Below are 19,410 nucleotides of genomic sequence, written 5' to 3' on the forward strand. Positions count from 1 at the left end.
AATATACATCCCCATATCACAGTCCTGCTGCTACTAACAACATACAGAGAGCAATATACATCCCCATATCACAGTCCTGCTGCTACTAACAACATACAGAGAGCAATATACATCCCATATCACAGTCCTGCTGCTACTAACAACATACAGAGAGCAATATACATCCGCATATCACAGTCCTGCTGCTCCTAACGCCATACAGAGAGCAATATACATCCGCATATCACAGTCCTGCTGCTACTAACACAATACAGAGAGCAATATACATCCCCATATCACAGTCCTGCTGCTACTAACAACATACAGAGAGCAATATACATCTCATATCACAGTCCTGCTGCTACTAACACCATACAGAGAGCAATATACATCCTCATATCACAGTCCTGCTGCTCCTTACACCATACAGAGAGGAATATACATCCCCATATCACAGTCCTGCTGCTACTAACAACATACAGAGAGCAATATACATCCGTATATCACAGTCCTGCTGCTCCTAACACCATACAGAGAGCAATATACATCCCCATATCACAGTCCTGCTGCTACTAACAACATACAGAGAGCAATATACATCCCCATATCACAGTCCTGCTGCTCCTAACACCATACAGAGAGCAATGTACATCCCCATATCACAGTCCTGCGGCTACTAACACAATACAGAGAGCAATGTACATCCCCATATCACAGTCCTGCTGCTACTAACAACATACAGAGCAATATACATCTCCATATCACAGTCCTGCTTCTACTAACATAATACAGAGAGCAATATACATCCCCATATCACAGTCCTGCTGCTACTAACACCATACAGAGAGCAATAAACACCCCCATATCACAGTCCTGCTGCTACTAACACCATACAGAGAGCAATATACATCCCCATATCACAGTCCTGCTGCTACTAACACAATACAGAGAGCAATATACATCCCCATATCACAGTCCTGCTGCTCCTAACACCATACAGAGAGCAATATACATCCCCATATCATAGTCCTGCTGCTACTAACAACATACAGAGAGGAATATACATCCCCATATCACAGTCCTGCTGCTACTAACACAATACAGAGATCAATATACATCCGCATATCACAGTCCTGCTGCTACTAACAACATACAGAGAGCAATATACATCCCCATATCACAGTCCTGCTGCTACTAACAGCATACAGAGAGCAATATACATCCCCATATCACAGTCCTGCTGCTACTAACACAATACAGAGAGCAATATACATCCCCATATCACAGTCCTGCTGCTACTAACACCATACAGAGAGCAATTTACATCCCCATATCACAGTCCTGCTGCTACTAACACCATACAGAGAGCAATAAACACCCCTACATCACAGTCCTGCTGCTACTAACACAATACAGAGAGCAATATACATCCCCATATCACAGTCCTGCTGCTACTACTGCATCCTGTGCCAGGTATTGAGCTCTTTGCTCTCCCTGCTGTGCTTTGTTCCTGAGCTCTCTGCTGTCCCTGCTGTGCTCTGCTCCTGGGCTCTCTGCTCTCCCTGCTGTGCTCTGTTCCTGAGCTCTCTGCTCTCCCTGCTGTGCTCTGTTCCTGAGCTCTCTGCTCTCCCTGCTGTGCTCTACTCCTGAGCTCTCTGCTGTCCCTGCGGTGCTCTGTTCCTGAGCTCTCTCCTATCCCTGCTGTGCTTTGTTCCTGAGCTCTCTGCTCTCCCTGCTGTGCTCTACTCCTGAGCTCTCTGCTGTCCCTGCGGTGCTCTGTTCCTGAGCTCTCTGCTCTCCCTGCTGTGCTCTACTCCTGAGCTCTCTGCTGTCCCTGCTGTGCTCCACTCCTGAGCTCTCTGCTGTCCCTGCTGTGACCAGCTCCTGAACTCTCTGCTGTCCCTGCTGTGCTCTGCTCCTGAGCTCTCTGCTCTCCCTGCTGTGCTCTGCTCCTGAGCTCTCTGCTGTCCCTGCTGTGCTCTGCTCCTGAGCTCTCTGCTGTCCTTGCTGTGATCTGTTCCTGAGCTCTCTGCTGTCCCTCCTGTGCTCCACTCCTGAGCTCTCTGCTGTTCCTGCTGTGCTCCACTCCTGAGCTCTCTGCTGTTCCTGCTGTGCTCCACTCCTGAGCTCTCTGCTCTACTCCTGAGCTCTCTGCTCTCCCTGCTGTGCTCCACTCCTGAGCTCTCTGCTGTTCCTGCTGTGCTCCACTCCTGAGCTCTCTGCTGTTCCTGCTGTGCTCCACTCCTGAGCTCTCTGCTGTCCCTGCTGTGCTCTGCTCCGGAGCTCTCTGCTGTCCCTGCTGTGCTCTGCTCCTGAGCTCTCTGCTGTCCCTGCTGTGCTCTGCTTCTGAGCTCTCTGCTGTCCCTGCTGTGCTCCACTCCTGAGTTCTCTGCTGTCCCTGCTGTGCTCTGTTCCTGAGCTCTGCTGTCCCTGCTGTGCTCTGCTCCTGAGCTCTCTGCTGTCCCTGCTGTGCTCTGCTCCTGAGCTCTCTGATGTCCCTGCTGTGCTCTCTCCCTGAGCTCTATGCTGTGCTCTGCTCCTGAGCTCTCTGCTCTCCCTGCTGTGCTCTGCTCCTGAGCTCTCTGCTGTCCCTGCTGTGCTCTGCTCCTGAGCTCTCTGCTGTCCCTGCTGTGCTCTGCTCCTGAGCTTTCTGCTCTCCCTGCTGTGCTCTGCTCCTGAGCTCTCCGCCGGGCGCACACACGGCCACTGACATCATAGTGTGTCTATCAGGGGCAGGTGCTGAAGTCTGAGCTTAGGCTTAGTGACTCCACAGCCCTGCTGCTACTAACAACATACACCATAGTGTGATTTCATATAAGCACTGTGTGGGAAGTATACTGTGGATGTATAGATGCTATAATGGAAATGGAGTGAATCAGAAGTTCAGCCGCTACCTCCCACACCTAGAGGCCTGTCCATGAATCAACCACTCCTGCTACAATCCTCAACCTCCGACCATCTCCCAGGATATCACAACACAGCTGCTCTCCCGCTATGTGTGCGTCCTTAGAATCGTATAGGGGGCTCTGCCTTGTAGACAGGTCTGTGCGCAGCCCCCCGCACCGCCAGCTGCTCCCCATATCACAGTCCTGCTGCTCCTAACACCATACAGAGAGCAATATACATCCCCATATCATAGTCCTGCTGCTACTAACAACATACAGAGAGGAATATACATCCCCATATCACAGTCCTGCTGCTACTAACACAATACAGAGATCAATATACATCCGCATATCACAGTCCTGCTGCTACTAACAACATACAGAGAGCAATATACATCCCCATATCACAGTCCTGCTGCTACTAACAGCATACAGAGAGCAATATACATCCCCATATCACAGTCCTGCTGCTACTAACACAATACAGAGAGCAATATACATCCCCATATCACAGTCCTGCTGCTACTAACACCATACAGAGAGCAATTTACATCCCCATATCACAGTCCTGCTGCTACTAACACCATACAGAGAGCAATAAACACCCCCATATCACAGTCCTGCTGCTACTAACACCATACAGAGAGCAATAAACACCCCTACATCACAGTCCTGCTGCTACTAACACAATACAGAGAGCAATATACATCCCCATATCACAGTCCTGCTGCTACTACTGCATCCTGTGCCAGGTATTGAGCTCTTTGCTCTCCCTGCTGTGCTTTGTTCCTAAGCTCTCTGCTGTCCCTGCTGTGCTCTGCTCCTGGGCTCTCTGCTCTCCCTGCTGTGCTCTGTTCCTGAGCTCTCTGCTCTCCCTGCTTGTGTGCGTCCTTAGAATCGTATAGGGGGCTGTGCCTTGTAGACAGGTCTGTGTGCAGCCCCCCGCACCGCCAGCTGCTCTCCCGCTATGTGTGCATCCTTAGAATTGTATAGGGGGCTCTGCCTTGTAGACAGGTCTGTCTGTGTGCAGTCCCCCGCACCGCCAGCTGCTCTCCTGCTATGTGTGCGTCCTTAGAATTGTATAGGGGGCTCTGCCTTGTAGACAGGTCTGTCTGTGTGCAGTCCCCCGCACCGCCAGCTGCTCTCCCGCTATGTGTGCATCCTTAGAATCGTATAGGGGGCTCTGCCTTGTAGACAGGTCTGTGTGCAGCCCCCCGCACCGCCAGCTGCTCTCCCGCTATGTGTGCATCCTTAGAATTGTATAGGGGGCTGTGCCTTGTAGACAGGTCTGTGTGCAGCCCCCCGCACCGCCAGCTGCTCTCCCGCTATGTGTGCGTCCTTAGAATCGTATAGGGGGCTCTGCCTTGTAGACAGGTCTGTGCGCAGCCCCCCGCACCGCCAGCTGCTCTCCCGCTATGTGTGCGTCCTTAGAATCGTATAGGGGGCTCTGCCTTGTAGACAGGTCTGTGTGCAGCCCCCCGCACCGCCAGCTGCTCTCCCGCTATGTGTGCGTCCTTAGAATCGTATAGGGGGCTCTGCCTTGTAGACAGGTCTGTGTGCAGCCCCCCGCACCGCCAGCTGCCCTCCCGCTATGTGTGCGTCCTTAGAATCGTATAGGGGGCTCTGCCTTGTAGACAGGTCTGTGTGCAGCCCCCCGCACCACCAGCTGCTCTCCCGCTATGTGTGCGTCCTTAGAATTGTATAGGGGGCTCTGCCTTGTAGACAGGTCTGTCTGTGTGCAGTCCCCCGCACCGCCAGCTGCTCTCCCGCTATGTGTGCATCCTTAGAATCGTATAGGGGGCTCTGCCTTGTAGACAGGTCTGTGTGCAGCCCCCCGCACCGCCAGCTGCTCTCCCGCTATGTGTGCATCCTTAGAATTGTATAGGGGGCTGTGCCTTGTAGACAGGTCTGTGTGCAGCCCCCCGCACCGCCAGCTGCTCTCCCGCTATGTGTGCGTCCTTAGAATCGTATAGGGGGCTGTGCCTTGTAGACAGGTCTGTGCGCAGCCCCCCGCACCGCCAGCTGCTCTCCCGCTATGTGTGCGTCCTTAGAATCGTATAGGGGGCTCTGCCTTGTAGACAGGTCTGTGCGCAGCCCCCCGCACCGCCAGCTGCTCTCCCGCTATGTGTGCGTCCTTAGAATCGTATAGGGGGCTCTGCCTTGTAGACAGGTCTGTCTGTGTGCAGCCCCCCGCACCGCCAGCTGCTCTCCCGCTATGTGTGCGTCCTTAGAATCGTATAGGGGGCTCTGCCTTGTAGACAGGTCTGTGTGCAGCCCCCCGCACCGCCAGCTGCCCTCCCGCTATGTGTGCGTCCTTAGAATCGTATAGGGGGCTCTGCCTTGTAGACAGGTCTGTGTGCAGCCCCCCGCACCGCCAGCTGCTCTCCCGCTATGTGTGCGTCCTTAGAATCTTATAGGGGGCTCTGCCTTGTAGACAGGTCTGTCTGTGTGCAGCCCCCCGCACCGCCAGCTGCTCTCCCGCTATGTGTGCGTCCTTAGAATCGTATAGGGGGCTCTGCCTTGTAGACAGGTCTGTGCGCAGCCCCCCGCACCGCCAGCTGCCCTCCCGCTATGTGTGCGTCCTTAGAATCGTATAGGGGGCTCTGCCTTGTAGACAGGTCTGTGTGCAGCCCCCCGCACCGCCAGCTGCCCTCCCGCTATGTGTGCGTCCTTAGAATCGTATAGGGGGCTCTGCCTTGTAGACAGGTCTGTGTGCAGCCCCCCGCACCGCCAGCTGCTCTCCCGCTATGTGTGCGTCCTTAGAATCTTATAGGGGGCTCTGCCTTGTAGACAGGTCTGTCTATGTGCAGCCCCCCGCACCGCCAGCTGCTCTCCCGCTATGTGTGCGTCCTTAGAATCGTATAGGGGGCTCTGCCTTGTAGACAGGTCTGTGCGCAGCCCCCCGCACCGCCAGCTGCTCTCCCGCTATGTGTGCGTCCTTAGAATTGTATAGGGGGCTCTGCCTTGTAGACAGGTCTGTGCGCAGCCCCCCACACCACCAGCTGCTCTCCCGCTATGTGTGCGTACTTAGAATCGTATAGGGGGCTCTGCCTTGTAGACAGGTCTGTGCGCAGCCCCCCGCACCGCCAGCTGCTCTCCCGCTATGTGTGCGTCCTTAGAATCGTATAGGGGGCTCTGCCTTGTAGACAGGTCTGTGCGCAGCCCCCCACACCACCAGCTGCTCTCCCGCTATGTGTGCGTCCTTAAAATCGTATAGGGGGCTCTGCCTTGTAGACAGGTCTGTGCGCAGCCCCCCACACCACCAGCTGCTCTCCCGCTATGTGTGCGTCCTTAGAATCGTATAGGGGGCTCTGTCTTGTAGACAGGTCTGTGCGCAGCCCCCCACACCACCAGCTGCTCTCCCGCTATGTGTGCGTCCTTAGAATCGTATAGGGGGCTCTGCCTTGTAGACAGGTCTGTGTGCAGCCCCCCGCACCGTCAGCTGCTCTCCCGCTATGTGTGCATCCTTAGAATCGTATAGGGGGCTCTGCCTGTAGACAGGTCTGTGCGCAGCCCCCCGCACCGCCAGCTGCTCTCCCGCTATGTGTGCGTCCTTAGAATCGTATAGGGGGCTCTGCCTTGTAGACAGGTCTGTGCGCAGCCCCCCGCACCGCCAGCTGCTCTCCCGCTATGTGTGCGTCCTTAGAATCGTATAGGGGGCTCTGCCTTGTAGACAGGTCTGTGTGCAGCCCCCCGCACCACCAGCTGCTCTCCTGCTATGTGTGCGTCCTTAGAATCGTATAGGGGGCTGTGCCTTGTAGACAGGTCTGTGTGCAGCCCCCCGCTCCACCAGCTGCTCTCCCGCTATGTGTGCGTCCTTAAAATCGTATAGGGGGTTGTGCCTTGTAGACAGGTCTGTCTGTGTGCAGCCCCCCGCACCGCCAGCTGCTCTCTCGCTATGTGTGCGTCCTTAGAATCGTATAGGGGGCTCTGCCTTGTAGACAGGTCAGTGCGCAGCCCACCGCACCGCCAGCTGCTCTCCCGTTATGTGTGCGTCCTTAGAATCGTATAGGGGGCTCTTCCTTCTAGACAGGTCTGTGTGCAGCCCCCCGCACCACCAGCTGCTCTCCTGCTATGTGTGCGTCCTTAGAATCGTATAGGGGGCTCTGCCTTGTAGACAGGTCTGTGCGCAGCCCCCCACACCACCAGCTGCTCTCCCGCTATGTGTGCGTCCTTTGAATCGTATAGGGGGCTCTGCCTTGTAGACAGGTCAGTGCGCAGCCCCCCGCACCGCCAGCTGCTCTCCCGCTATGTGTGCGTCCTTAGAATCGTATAGGGGGCTCTGCCTTCTAGACAGGTCTGTGTGCAGCCCCCCGCACCGCCAGCTGCTCTCCCGCTATGTGTGCGTCCTTAGAATCGTATAGGGGGCTCTGCCTTGTAGACAGGTCTGTGTGCAGCCCCCCGCACCGCCAGCTGCTCTCCTGCTATGTTTGCGTCCTTAGAATCGTATAGGGGGCTCTGCCTTGTAGACAGGTCTGTGCGCAGCCCCCCGCACCACCAGCTGCTCTCCTGCTATGTGTGCGTCCTTAGAATCGTATAGGGGGCTCTGCCTTGTAGACAGGTCTGTGCGCAGCCCACCCCACCGCCAGCTGCTCTCCCGCTATGTGTGCATCCTTAGAATCGTATAGGGGGCTCTGCCTTGTAGACAGGTCTGTGCGCAGCCCCCCGCACCGCCAGCTGCTCTCCTGCTATGTGTGCGTCCTTAGAATCGTATAGGGGGCTCTGCCTTGTAGACAGGTCTGTGCGCAGCCCCCCGCAACGCCAGCTGCTCTCCCGCTATGTGTGCGTCCTTAGAATCGTATAGGGGGCTGTGCCTTGTAGACAGGTCTGTGCGCAGCCCCCCGCACCACCAGCTGCTCTCCCGCTATGTGTGCGTCCTTAAAATCGTATAGGGGGCTGTGCCTTGTAGACAGGTCAGTGCGCAGCCCACCACACCGCCAGCTGCTCTCCCGTTATGTGTGCGTCCTTAGAATCGTATAGGGGGCTCTGCCTTCTAGACAGGTCTGTGTGCAGCCCCCCGCACCGCCAGCTGCTCTCCTGCTATGTGTGCGTCCTTAGAATCGTATAGGGGGCTCTGCCTTGTAGACAGGTCTGTGCGCAGCCCCCCCACCGCCAGCTGCTCTCCTGCTATGTGTGCGTCCTTAGAATCGTATAGGGGGCTCTGCCTTGTAGACAGGTCTGTGTGCAGCCCCCCGCACCACCAGCTGCTCTCCTGCTATGTGTGCGTCCTTAGAATCGTATAGGGGGCTCTGCCTTGTAGACAGGTCTGTCTGTGTGCAGCCCCCCGCACCGCCAGCTGCTCTCCCGCTATGTGTGCGTCCTTAGAATGGTATAGGGGGCTCTGCCTTGTAGACAGGTCAGTGCGCAGCCCCCCACACCACCAGCTGCTCTCCCGCTATGTGTGCGTCCTTAGAATCGTATAGGGGGCTCTGTTTTGTAGACAGGTCTGTGCGCAGCCCCCCACACCACCAGCTGCTCTCCCGCTATGTGTGCGTCCTTAGAATCGTATAGGGGGCTCTGCCTTGTAGACAGGTCAGTGCGCAGCCCCCCGCACCGCCAGCTGCTCTCCCGCTATGTGTGCGTCCTTAGAATCGTATAGGGGGCTCTGCCTTCTAGACAGGTCTGTGTGCAGCCCCCCGCACCGCCAGCTGCTCTCCCGCTATGTGTGCGTCCTTAGAATCGTATAGGGGGCTCTGCCTTGTAGACAGGTCAGTGCGCAGCCCCCCGCACCGCCAGCTGCTCTCCCGCTATGTGTGCGTCCTTAGAATCGTATAGGGGGCTCTGCCTTGTAGACAGGTCTGTGTGCAGCCCCCCGCACCGCCAGCTGCTCTCCTGCTATGTTTGCATCCTTAGAATCGTATAGGGGGCTCTGCCTTGTAGACAGGTCTGTGCGCAGCCCCCCGCACCACCAGCTGCTCTCCTGCTATGTGTGCGTCCTTAGAATCGTGTAGGGGGCTCTGCCTTGTAGACAGGTCTGTGCGCAGCTCACCGCACCGCCAGCTGCTCTCCCGCTATGTGTGCATCCTTAGAATCGTATAGGGGGCTCTGCCTTGTAGACAGGTCTGTGCGCAGCCCCCCGCACCGCCAGCTGCTCTCCTGCTATGTGTGCCTCCTTAGAATCGTATAGGGGGCTCTGCCTTGTAGACAGGTCTGTGTGCAGCCCCCCGCACCACCAGCTGCTCTCCTGCTATGTGTGCGTCCTTAGAATCGTATAGGGGGCTCTGCCTTGTAGACAGGTCTGTGCGCAGCCCACCGCACCGCCAGCTGCTCTCCCGCTATGTGTGCATCCTTAGAATGGTATAGGGGGCTCTGCCTTGTAGACAGGTCTGTCTGTGTGCAGCCCCCCGCACCGCCAGTTGCTCTCCCGCTATGTGTGCATCCTTTGAATCGTATAGGGGGCTCTGCCTTGTAGACAGGTCTGTGCGCAGCCCACCGCACCGCCAGCTGCTCTCCCGCTATGTGTGCATCCTTAGAATCGTATAGGGGGCTCTGCCTTGTAGACAGGTCTGTGCGCAGCCCCCCGCACCGCCAGCTGCTCTCCTGCTATGTGTGCGTCCTTAGAATCGTATAGGGGGCTCTGCCTTGTAGACAGGTCTGTGTGCAGCCCCCCGCACCACCAGCTGCTCTCCTGCTATGTGTGCGTCCTTAGAATCGTATAGGGGGCTCTGCCTTGTAGACAGGTCTGTGCGCAGCCCACCGCACCGCCAGCTGCTCTCCCGCTATGTGTGCATCCTTTGAATCGTATAGGGGGCTCTGCCTTGTAGACAGGTCTGTGCGCAGCCCCCCGCACCGCCAGCTGCTCTCCCGCTATGTGTGCATCCTTAGAATCGTATAGGGGGCTCTGCCTTGTAGACAGGTCTGTGCGCAGCCCACCGCACCGCCAGCTGCTCTCCCGCTATGTGTGCATCCTTTGAATCGTATAGGGGGCTCTGCCTTGTAGACAGGTCTGTGCGCAGCCCCCCGCACCGCCAGCTGCTCTCCCGCTATGTGTGCATCCTTAGAATCGTATAGGGGGCTCTGCCTTGTAGACAGGTCTGTGCGCAGCCCACCGCACCGCCAACTGCTCTCCTGCTATGTGTGCGTCCTTAGAATCGTATAGGGGGCTCTGCCTTGTAGACAGGTCTGTGCGCAGCCCACCGCACCGCCAGCTGCTCTCCCGCTATGTGTGCGTCCTTAGAATCGTATAGGGGGCTCTGCCTTGTAGACAGGTCTGTGCGCAGCCCCCCGCACCACCAGCTGCTCTCCCGCTATGTGTGCATCCTTAGAATCGTATAGGGGGCTCTGCCTTGTAGACAGGTCTGTGCGCAGCCCACCGCACCGCCAACTGCTCTCCTGCTATGTGTGCGTCCTTAGAATCGTATAGGGGGCTCTGCCTTGTAGACAGGTCTGTGCGCAGCCCCCCGCACCGCCAGCTGCTCTCCCGCTATGTGTGCATCCTTAGAATCGTATAGGGGGCTCTGCCTTGTAGACAGGTCTGTGCGCAGCCCACCGCACCGCCAACTGCTCTCCTGCTATGTGTGCGTCCTTAGAATCGTATAGGGGGCTCTGCCTTGTAGACAGGTCTGTGCGCAGCCCACCGCACCGCCAGCTGCCGTGCGACCTGAGTCCAGCTGCGAACCTCATTACATCCTCAGCGCTGCTCGCAATCCAACCATGTGTTTAAAGCATGAAAACGGAGCGAGAAGGTCTGTACAGGGGTAGCGATCATGAGCAGGCGGTTCTGTGGGCCCTTTACGTGTCGGGGCAGCACATTTTATAGGCTTGGGATATACAAACCTAATCCATATGCTCCATATAGATGCTCCATATAGATGCTCCATATCGTGCGGATATCGCTGCAGAATGTGAGGACGTTGCGGCAGATGGTGGAGCTCATCCTCCGATACTTATGTTGCATCCTGTGTTCTGAACCAGCTGTTTCCATCGCATTTGATTACATGTCACCCCCTTATTATTGTGCACACCTCAGGATCCTGGGGGGCTCTGCTGCACCTCTCCATTCCTGGTAACATTTCATGGTATGCCCAGTTGGCTTCAGGCGGACTGATCATCTTCTATTGTAAGACTAAGCTTCCATATATAATAGGAGGATGCCCCATGTGCCCCCTTCATAGACTGGAGTCTCATCTACTCCCTCCGGAGGAGCGCAGTCTATTACATAGTGGGATCCTCTGTCTCCCCTGTTGGCTGTGGGGTGAGGGCTCCAGGTATTATGAATTCATGACCTTTTCTGTAAGGTAGGTCCTAAATAGGTAATTCAACGGACCCTCTTAGTGATCAGCTTTTTGACACTATGGACAAAATTGGAGCCATTAAAGTGATGGGAGTGGTGGCAGCTCTGAAGCTCGGGGCCACTACACCATGTCCAAGGCTTTGTGCGGAGCAGTCTACTGATGACTCTCTCCATAATGGTAAACAGTCCCACAATCATTCTACCCTATTAAACTGGCAGCTCCCCCAGGGTCAGGTCCTTTTTTAGAACTCCATCTTTTATGTGACATTTGACACATTTATCGATAAAAAATCTCCTCCAAAGTCGTGTGACAGTGAGCAGAAAAGAGTCAGATTTTTTCCTGTGATTCGTTAAGTTTATAGGCGGAAGGGAGAGAGTCACTTCAGATGCCCCTATCTTCAGCTCTATAGCACCTAGAAACATGCTGCTAGTGTCATATTAAAGATTTGATTCTGTAGATCGCAAAGATTAAATTCTGTAACCTGATGTGAACTGAAAGATTCTTACGTTTAATATTACACCAGCAGCTAGGTGCTATAGAGCCAAAGATAGGGCATCTGAAATGAGCCTATCACTGCAGCCTCTAAACTTGACTCATCTCAGGCAAAATCTTCCCTGTTCAGGGGACTTTGGAGCTGATATGTTATTACACATAAAAGAGGGAATTCTAGAAAGGGCATTACATCCCTTACCTGGGGGGTAGTTTGGAGTCATGGAGTAGAATGGTGACATGTTCCCTTTAATAGCTGAAGTCTGGACCTCCCTGAATATGCACTGACATATACCTCCATCACATGACACAACACCTGATCTGCAGAATGGACCCTAAAGACATTATGTGATCGGTTCTGGCATCATCTGGGAGGAAAATTACTCCAAACCTCGCATAGATGTCAACACTTCCTTACAAACACCAAACCGAAGAATAATCCCCCAAATATGTCCTAAACATCCCTTATGTATGATTCTTTCATCTTCAAAGACCCAAAGAGTGATGAACAGAGCAATTGTCTGTGGTGTCTGGAGGTTTGGTGAGGTCAGCGGGTGTTACCCTGACAGAACAGCTGCACCTCCAGGTGACTCCCAATGTATCACAGCTGATACAATGTAACCACATGGGGAGGGGCACTGATCCGGAGTCCTGCTCTGTATACAGTATTTATGAGCACTTATCATAGTTATCCTGACACACTACAAAATGTATATTAAAGGGGTTTTCCTCCCATGAAGACAAGATTCTTAAATTTACCCAGGATAACAAAATAACACATTCTCTAATTAACTGCTATCAGCAAAAATACAGCATTTCACAGATACAAGTCCAACCTGTCTCTATCAGTCCTGATGGACACAATTTCAGTTGCCCCTGGACACGACCCTGTAACTTCTGCCAGCAAACTATACATGGTGAGGAGAGAGAAGCCGCAAGCTACAGATGGATAAGTTATCCAGGGGGAGTCAGGCACATAATGTATAATGCGCTGTGCGGGGAGTCACTAAGATCCTGCACCCGATATCCTGCATGTGTCTCTTCCCCGCTCAGGTCCCTGGAGTTCACCTTCTTCTTCCTGGTGCATGTATGTGCATTGTCCGTGTATAATGCGCTGTGCGGGGAGTCACTAAGATCCTGCACCCGATATCCTGCATGTGTCTCTTCCCCGCTCAGGTCCCCGGAGTTCACCTTCTTCTTCCTGGTGCATGTAAGTGCATTGTCCGTGTATAATGCGCTGTGCGGGGAGTCACTAAGATCATGCGCCCGATATCCTGCATGTGTCGCTTCCCCGCTCAGGTCCCCGGAGTTCACCTTCTTCTTCCTGGTGCATGTAAGTGCATTGTCCGTGTATAATGCGCTGTGCGGGGAGTCACTAAGATCCTGCACCCGATATCCTGCATGTGTCTCTTCCCCGCTCAGGTCCCTGGAGTTCACCTTCTTCTTCCTGGTGCATGTAAGTGCATTGTCCGTGTATAATGCGCTGTGCGGGGAGTCACTAAGATCCTGCACCCGATATCCTGCATGTGTCTCTTCCCCGCTCAGGTCCCCGGAGTTCTCCTTCTTCCTGGTGTATGTAAGTGCATTGTCTTGCAACACAATTTGAATGTTAAATCCTGCGCTGAGTCCGAATCAGTCGGATCGTCTGACGGCCCACCCCCCAATTTCTGTCGCATGAAAGCAGCGCAGCTGTGCCACAATCCAATCACGTGCAACACAATCCCCAGTTAAATACTGGTCATAGCGGCACAAATCCCGAAAATTTCCAATGGGGCTTATTTACTAAGGGTCCCGTGGACGCATTTCCGTCTGGTTTTCCGACTTTTTCGGGAATCGTGCTGAACAGGTATTTAGCAGGCGATTGTATTGCACGTGATCGGATTTTGGTGCACCGGCTTTCATGCAACACAAATCAGGGGGCGGGTCCTCGGACAATCCGACGGATTTGGACAAACTGCAGGATTTAACTTAAAAATTGTGTCACAAGCCCAAGCACTTACATGCACCAGGAAGAAGAAGGTGAACTCCAGCACAGTGCATTGGAGTCGGAGTCGGAATCTCCTCCAGACCGGGTTAATAACTGTGCACCAATGCGTCTGCCCTGCCCACACCCTGGAATGTAACACTGACCATCACTGAGCTAAAAGAGCAATAACCCGCTGAGTAATATTGTAAAGTAAGGGGTGAAAATGATCTTAATTGTGTAAACATCAGCAGGGGGCTGAGATTTGAGAATTTTCCTTTGAGGGGAAAACCCTTTAAGGAAGATGACAGGTGGTGTAGTCCCTGACAACACTTTCAGAGAGACGCGATGGCCAGAGAGCGGACGCTACATAAGAAGAGGTTTATTGTTACTTTCTTCTTCTTCTATCCATCCACATTGAGTACAACGCATCCTGAATACAGTAACAGTTACACATGACTCATATCTGCAGTGACGTGAGAGGCGCTGCTGAAAAACCATTAGATTATCCTGATCGGCCTGAGACGTGTGAACAATAGTGAGGGTGGCATCAGCGGGCACTGCTGCCCAGCTCCGGGTGACCCAGGTCAGCGCTATGTGCTGGATGTCCTACATGAAAGATACATGACCGATGGAGCCCAGGGGGAGGCGCTGTACTACTGATGGCTATGTATCATTATGATGTGGTGTGGGGCTATAGCATGCTGTCCTCCCTGTATTGGCATATACTAGTACCATAAGGTGCCCACACAGTCCTGCCACATAATCCGGGGCAGATGTGTTATTTCTTGGGCCTGGAGCGTCCTTCCCCCCCAGGCTCTGGCTACCTCTGCTCCTCTATAACTATCTCCCTGACCTATAGGGATTGCAGCTCAGACCTCTTTGTACTTTGCATTCCCCGGATGAACCCTAGAGGCTCCGACTTCAAGGAAAATTTAACCTTCTTTTAACAGTGTCAGGATTTTGACATGAAATGCACATACCTTGCACTGGTATGTCTCCTCTCTTCAAAGAAATCAGCTGTGCCGGATATTTACTGGAAAAAGATGCCCCGGAGGGTCTGTGCACATAAAATATCAGAGTTATAGCCGTGCAAAAACCAGCCGAATCCAGAAGGCACATTATCACATGAGCAAGAACTGCATCCAAAGGATCTGTGACTACACCCCCCATACACAGCGTGCTGCCATGTCCTGTGTGTCCTGACACCTTTCTATCATAGCCAGCAGTGGTCAGGGGTCAGCATGGGCGCTCTGACCCCTCTGTGACTACACCCTCCATACATAGCGAGCTGCCATGTCCTGTGTGTCCTGATACCTTTCTATCATAGCCAGCAGTGGTCAGGGGTCAGCATGGGCGCTCTAACCCCTCTGTGACTACACCCCCCATACACAGCGTGCTGCCATGTCCTGTGTGTCCTGACACCTTTCTATCATAGCCAGCAGTGGTCAGGGGTCAGCATGGGTGCTCTGACCCCTCTGTGACTACACTCCCCATACACAGCGAGCTGCCATGTCCTGTGTGTCCTGACACCTTTCTATCATAGCCAGCAGTGGTCAGGGGTCAGCATGGGCGCTCTGACCTCTCTGTGACTACACCCCCCATACACAGCGAGCTGCCATGTCCTGTGTGTCCTGACACCTTTCTATCATAGCCAGCAGTGGTCAGGGGTCAGCATGGGTGCTCTGACCCTTCTGTGACTACACCCCCATACACAGGGAGCTGCCATGTCCTGTGTGTCCTGACACCTTTCTATCATAACCAGCAGTGGTCAGGGGTCAGCATGGGTGCTCTGACCCTTCTGTGACTACACCCCCATACACAGTGAACTGCCATGTCCTGTGTGTCCTGACACCTTTCTATCATAGCCAGCAGTGGTCAGGGGTCAGCATGGGTGCTCTGACCCTTCTGTGACTACACCCCCATACACAGGGAGCTGCCATGTCCTGTGTGTCCTGACACCTTTCTATCATAGCCAGCAGTGGTCAGGGGTCAGCATGGGCGCTCTGACCTCTCTGTGACTACACCCCCCATACACAGCGAGCTGCCATGTCCTGTGTGTCCTGACACCTTTCTATCATAGCCAGCAGTGGTCAGGGGTCAGCATGGGTGCTCTGACCCTTCTGTGACTACACCCCCATACACAGGGAGCTGCCATGTCCTGTGTGTCCTGACACCTTTCTATCATAACCAGCAGTGGTCAGGGGTCAGCATGGGTGCTCTGACCCCTCTGTGACTACACCCCCCATACACAGTGAACTGCCATGTCCTGTGTGTCCTGACACCTTTCTGTCATAGCCAGCAGTGGTCAGCATGGGCGCTCTGACCCCTCTGTGACTACACCCCCCATACACCGCGAGCTGCCATGTCCTGTGTGTCCTGACACCTTTCTATCATAGCCAGCAGTGGTCAGGGGTCAGCATGGGCACTCTGACCCCTCTGTGACTACACCCTCCATACATAGCGAGCTGCCATGTCCTGTGTCCTGACACCTTTCTATCATAGCCAGCAGTGGTCAGGGGTCAGCATGGGCACTCTGACCCCTCTGTGACTGCACCCCCCATACACAGCGAGCTGCCATGTCCTGTGTCCTGACACCTTTCTATCATAGCCAGCAGGGGTCAGCATGGGGGCTCTGACCCCTCTGTGACTACACCCCCCATACACAGCGAGCTGCCATGTCCTGTGTGTCCTGACACCTTTCTATCATAGCCAGCAGTGGTCAGGGGTCAGCATGGGCGCTCTGACCCCTCTGTGACTACACCCTCCATACATAGCGAGCTGCCATGTCCTGTGTCCTGACACCTTTCTATCATAGCCAGCAGTGGTCAGGGGTCAGCATGGGCACTCTGACCCCTCTGTGACTGCACCCCCCATACACAGCGAGCTGCCATGTCCTGTGTCCTGATACCTTTCTATCATAGCCAGCAGTGTTCAGGGGTCAGCATGGGCACTCTGACCCCTCTGTGACTACACCCTCCATACATAGCGAGCTGCCATGTCCTGTGTCCTGACACCTTTCTATCATAGCCAGCAGTGGTCAGGGGTCAGCATGGGCGCTCTGACCCCTCTGTGACTACACCCCCATACACAGGGAGCTGCCATGCCCTGTGTGTCCTGACACCTTTCTATCATAGCCAGCAGGGGTCAGCATGGGCGCTCTGACCCCTCTGTGACTACATCCCCCATACACAGCGTGCTGCCATGTCCTGTGTGTCCTGACACCTTTCTATCATAGCCAGCAGGGGTCAGCATGGGCGCTCTGACCTCTCTGTGACTACATCCCCCATACACAGCGAGCTGCCATGTCCTGTGTGTCCTGACACCTTTCTATCATAGTCAGCAGTGGTCAGGGGTCAGCATGGGCGCTCTGACCCCTCTGTGACTACACCCCCCATACACAGCGAGCTGCCATGTCCTGTGTGTCCTGACACCTTTCTATCATAGCCAGCAGTGGTCAGGGGTCAGCATGGGTGCTCTGACCTCTCTGTGACTACACCCCCCATACACAGCGAGCTGCCATGTCCTGTGTGTCCTGACACCTTTCTATCATAGCCAGCAGTGGTCAGGGGTCAGCATGGGTGCTCTGACCTCTTTGTGACTACACCCCCCATACACAGCGAGCTGCCATGTCCTGTGTGTCCTGACACCTTTCTATCATAGCCAGCAGTGGTCAGGGGTCAGCATGGGTGCTCTGACCTCTCTGTGACTACACCCCCCATACACAGCGAGCTGCCATGTCCTGTGTGTCCTGACACCTTTCTATCATAGCCAGCAGTGGTCAGGGGTCAGCATGGGTGCTCTGACCCTTCTGTGACTACACCCCCATACACAGGGAGCTGCCATGTCCTGTGTGTCCTGACACCTTTCTATCATAACCAGCAGTGGTCAGGGGTCAGCATGGGTGCTCTGACCCCTCTGTGACTACACCCCCCATACACAGTGAACTGCCATGTCCTGTGTGTCCTGACACCTTTCTGTCATAGCCAGCAGTGGTCAGCATGGGCGCTCTGACCCCTCTGTGACTACACCCCCCATACACCGCGAGCTGCCATGTCCTGTGTGTCCTGACACCTTTCTATCATAGCCAGCAGTGGTCAGGGGTCAGCATGGGCACTCTGACCCCTCTGTGACTACACCCTCCATACATAGCGAGCTGCCATGTCCTGTGTCCTGACACCTTTCTATCATAGCCAGCAGTGGTCAGGGGTCAGCATGGGCACTCTGACCCCTCTGTGACTGCACCCCCCATACACAGCGAGCTGCCATGTCCTGTGTCCTGACACCTTTCTATCATAGCCAGCAGGGGTCAGCATGGGGGCTCTGACCCCTCTGTGACTACACCCCCCATACACAGCGAGCTGCCATGTCCTGTGTGTCCTGACACCTTTCTATCATAGCCAGCAGTGGTCAGGGGTCAGCATGGGCGCTCTGACCCCTCTGTGACTACACCCTCCATACATAGCGAGCTGCCATGTCCTGTGTCCTGACACCTTTCTATCATAGCCAGCAGTGGTCAGGGGTCAGCATGGGCACTCTGACCCCTCTGTGACTGCACCCCCCATACACAGCGAGCTGCCATGTCCTGTGTCCTGATACCTTTCTATCATAGCCAGCAGTGTTCAGGGGTCAGCATGGGCACTCTGACCCCTCTGTGACTACACCCTCCATACATAGCGAGCTGCCATGTCCTGTGTCCTGACACCTTTCTATCATAGCCAGCAGTGGTCAGGGGTCAGCATGGGCGCTCTGACCCCTCTGTGACTACACCCCCATACACAGGGAGCTGCCATGCCCTGTGTGTCCTGACACCTTTCTATCATAGCCAGCAGGGGTCAGCATGGGCGCTCTGACCCCTCTGTGACTACATCCCCCATACACAGCGTGCTGCCATGTCCTGTGTGTCCTGACACCTTTCTATCATAGCCAGCAGGGGTCAGCATGGGCGCTCTGACCTCTCTGTGACTACATCCCCCATACACAGCGAGCTGCCATGTCCTGTGTGTCCTGACACCTTTCTATCATAGTCAGCAGTGGTCAGGGGTCAGCATGGGCGCTCTGACCCCTCTGTGACTACACCCCCCATACACAGCGAGCTGCCATGTCCTGTGTGTCCTGACACCTTTCTATCATAGCCAGCAGTGGTCAGGGGTCAGCATGGGTGCTCTGACCTCTCTGTGACTACACCCCCCATACACAGCGAGCTGCCATGTCCTGTGTGTCCTGACACCTTTCTATCATAGCCAGCAGTGGTCAGGGGTCAGCATGGGTGCTCTGACCTCTTTGTGACTACACCCCCCATACACAGCGAGCTGCCATGTCCTGTGTGTCCTGACACCTTTCTATCATAGCCAGCAGTGGTCAGGGGTCAGCATGGGTGCTCTGACCTCTCTGTGACTACACCCCCCATACACAGCGAGCTGCCATGTCCTGTGTGTCCTGACACCTTTCTATCATAGCCAGCAGTGGTCAGGGGTCAGCATGGGCGCTCTGACCCCTCTGTGACTACACCCCCCATACACAGCGAGCTGCCATGTCCTGTGTGTCCTGACACCTTTCTATCATAGCCAGCAGTGGTCAGGGGTCAGCAAGGGCGCTCTGACCCCTCTGTGACTACACCCCCATACACAGGGAGCTGCCATGTCCTGTGTGTCCTGACACCTTTCTATCATAGCCAGCAGTGGTCAGGGGTCAGCATGGGTGCTCTGACCCCTCTGTGACTACACCCCCATACACAGCGAGCTGCCATGTCCTGTGTGTCCTGACACCTTTCTATCATAGCCAGCAGTGGTCAGGGGTCAGCATGGGTGCTCTGACCCCTCTGTGACTACACCCCCATACACAGGGAGCTGCCATGTCC

At 54.8% G+C, this 19,410-nt stretch overlaps 1 protein-coding gene across 2 annotated transcripts in view; it reads left to right on the forward strand.

Annotated features, from left to right (window-relative positions):
• The window catches only part of HMCN2 (hemicentin 2), a 179,889-nt gene that overhangs the window by 12,431 nt on the left and 148,048 nt on the right, over positions 1–19,410 (forward strand). The window lies entirely within an intron of this gene.

The sequence above is a fragment of the Engystomops pustulosus genome, chromosome 9 (genome assembly GCF_040894005.1).
Source record: "Engystomops pustulosus chromosome 9, aEngPut4.maternal, whole genome shotgun sequence".
Lineage (NCBI taxonomy): Eukaryota > Metazoa > Chordata > Amphibia > Anura > Leptodactylidae > Engystomops > Engystomops pustulosus.